The following is a 3,365-nucleotide window of genomic DNA, read 5'->3' as shown; positions in this document are numbered from 1 at the left end:
TGTTTATGGACGACGTGACCCACCAACGTCTGTGAGGGATTTACGCCAAATGCCGTTGAGAAATGGGACAATCTGGACCAACAGTGCCTTGATGAACATGTGGATAGTATGCCACGACGAACACAGGCGAGCATCAATGTTAGAGCACGTGCTACTGGGTATTAGAGGTAGCGGTGTGTACAGCAATCTGGGCGATCATTTCTGAAGGTCTCGCTGTTTGGTGGTACAACATGCAGGGTGTGGCTTTCATGCGCAATGAAATGGGCGGAAATGATGTTTATGTTGATCTCTGTTCCAGGTTTCTGTATAGGTTCCGCAACTCTCGGAACCGAGATGATGCAAAATTTTTCTTCGTGTGTGTATGTGAATTGAAGAGGAGCACTGCTGTCAGTTGCAGCAGGACATAACGGGCAATCAGCGCCGTCGAACGAAAATATGTATCATATCGGGATTCGAACCTGGGATCTCCTGATTACTTTTTTTGTTGTTGGTCGCATTTTGTTAGTGATTTTTCGTTCTCTTTGTTCGAGACGGACGTGTTATGATGTTTGTTCTTGTCCACCGTCGTTCGACTAACTCAAATTTTTTGTTACAGAGGGCGGTTGACCGTCTGACCGAACACACAGAGCTACTGTGCCGCTGTAATGCGGAATGCTTCACGATGTTGCTTGTGCGCAGGGGCCACGCTAATCTTCCCTGTATCGTTCCAATTTTAGTATATGTACCGCCGAAGCGAGTACGCTTACTAGGCAGGTGTGTTACCCACTGTGCCATCCGTGATACACCGTTACCACTCCTGTGCGGTCTATGTCGGTACACCTCACGGTCGATCCACGCTTCCACCGAGCGCAATTTATCCGCAGTCGCTGTCCAGCCCGTCTATTTACTCAATGTTCCCTACTCTGGGACTCCCATAGGACGCCGGAGGTATTTGTGCATCCACACTGAAGAAATTGCATCCATTGTCCAGCTGGGAATATCAATTATGTGAATGCCTGTTGTCTGTTCTTTCAGACACAGTCACTGCCCGCAGTCTTCGTATTACTCTGTACTGATGCTATCGAAGTCTGAGAACGAAGTGCGGCCGACCAGCGATGAGCAGCTGCTTACGTCAGGAGGCGCCGAACTCAGCCTTCCTGCAGGTGTGAAGCTGTTCGCTCTTTCCATTGCCGTGTGGGTCACTACCTTCTCGATGCCGTTTCGCAGCCATGCCCTAGTCGGTTTGGAGTCCATGCTTTAGGAGCGCACACAGGACACGCCAGTCTGTTTCAGGAATGTTGTTGTGCACAAGCCATTGTCTCACAGACATCGCTTCCTGACGTAGTGCATTGTCATGCTGATACAAACTATAAACCTCCGAAATGCTCCTTTGTTGTTCACTCAACACGGTTCATATCCTTCTAGTTTAGCGTTTTCTTGCGTGCAATGACAGGACCACAACCCAATCTAGAACACCCCCACAGGTCGTACGTAACACAGCCTCCTCCTTACTTCCTACTACTGGCACTACACAAGGTGGCAGGTAGAACTCTCCAGGCGTTCGCCAAACCCAGAGCCTTCCATCGGATTGCTGCAGGGTACAACGTGATTCTTTATTACAAATCACTCGTTTCCTTTCCTCCGTTGTCCAGTGATGGCACGTTTTATACACCTGAAGCGTCGCTTAGCATTCTACACAGATATGTGGCTTATGAGGAGCTGCTCGATCATTAAACCCCATTTTTTAACGCCTACGCACAGTCATTGTGGCGGCTGAACTGTTTGCAGCACTTTGGACCTAACGAGTGATTGCTTCCGCACATTTCATGCGACAAGCCCTGTTCGTCTTTAAACGAAGTCAGTCTGGTCTTGCATTAAATGGATTTGCAGTTGGGAGTATGCACAACCGTCCGCTGTAGAATGGAATGACGACAATGAAAATCTGTGCCCAATTGGTACTCGGACTCGGATATCCCTTGTATCGCTAGCGGTCAGCATACCATTTGCTATCATGCATGAATCACGTCCACCTCCAAACTTCTATATGTCCTCGACCGCGCATCTATAACCTGTACTCGTACATTCATTACGAATGCATGTCGAAAGGAACTTTGCATCAGATTCAGAATAATTCAGGCACCACAATATCGTTTTTATCTGCCCTATTTCAATTTGACTGTAGTTGTTCCTTCCCGTTTCCACTTCACAGACACACACCCAATAGTCGACTTGAGCAGCTTTAGAAGGGTTAAAATGTCCGTGAGCCCTCCTTACAGAGCCATTCCATTGTCGTTCTTTCTTTACCGACAATACTCTCTTTTTTCCTCTGGTACAATACGATCCACCTCTCGCAGTCAGTTCCACATATTTTTGGGTACATTTGATCGGTTGTTTCGTCTACTATAAGGGATAGTACAGACAGGACACGTACTTTGTGTCAAGAGGTGAACTTATTTGCAGCAAGACAGTTACTTACACAGGAGTGCGTCGACGATTGGAAAAACGTGGCATGTCAGCAAGGTAACCATGACACATCCCCAGAGAGAGGTAGTGCTCCTAAGGACAACACTGTGACACAACGTCGCCATAGTCGAAGTGTTCCAGGTTTTTAAGAGGATGAAAGAATTTATTTACCGTAATTCTTTTCACGGCTCTGAGTACTACGGGACTTAACATCTGAGGTCACCAGTCCCCTAGAACTTAGAACTACTTAAACCTAACTAACCTAAGAACATCACACACATCCATGCCCGAGGCAGGATCGGACCTGCGACCGTAGCTGTCGCGCGGTTCCAGACTGAAGATCAGAGACAGATATTTGATTAAATTGAGGGTAGAGTAAGTTAGAGAAGTTAATCACTGTCGCCAATCCTCCTGTTTGTCAGAACATATTTTCTCTCTCTTGTTAATAAAAGAAGCTGCATGCAAAATCCATAAAGTTGAATTAGGAGAGAGGCTGGATGACAGCAAAGAGAGCATATTTTACGTAACTATTGAGTGATGGTTTTTATGTGGGTTATAAATCTTGGCTGATCAGGTTGGCGCATAAGTTCGTAGCATTTTTGTTTTGGGCGTTGGTATTCCGGTTGCTTTGAGTTTATTTACCGACTGTCATTTTTTTATTTGTGGTGCGTTGTTGCTATTTGAGTTTACGTATTGTCATTTTGTGATCTGGATGGAGTGACTGGAGCTGCGGACGCTAGAAAATGGTGTACCAACAGTAGAAAACGGAACACTTCCGACACAATCTTCTGTTTCACTTCATTAGAGGGGTGACAGCAGGGGGGACAGCCTTTGGACAGAGCACGGCAGGAAAATGGTTTTTTCGTTTTGAGATGATCGTTTCGACATTAGTGACTCTCCACATTCAGGAAAACCTTCCGGTT

The 3,365-nt window shown here is 46.4% G+C and overlaps 1 pseudogene; it reads right to left on the bottom strand.

The window, feature by feature from the left end:
• Nucleotides 1–640: 640 nt before the first annotated feature.
• LOC126337514 (U6 spliceosomal RNA) lies at nucleotides 641–740 on the bottom strand (annotated as a pseudogene).
• Nucleotides 741–3,365: the final 2,625 nt, after the last annotated feature.

This window comes from Schistocerca gregaria, chromosome 2, assembly GCF_023897955.1.
Source record: "Schistocerca gregaria isolate iqSchGreg1 chromosome 2, iqSchGreg1.2, whole genome shotgun sequence".
In the NCBI taxonomy this organism is placed as follows: domain Eukaryota; kingdom Metazoa; phylum Arthropoda; class Insecta; order Orthoptera; family Acrididae; genus Schistocerca; species Schistocerca gregaria.
Note: the sequence above shows the minus strand (reverse complement) of the source record. Positions and strands in the feature narration are given on the sequence as shown.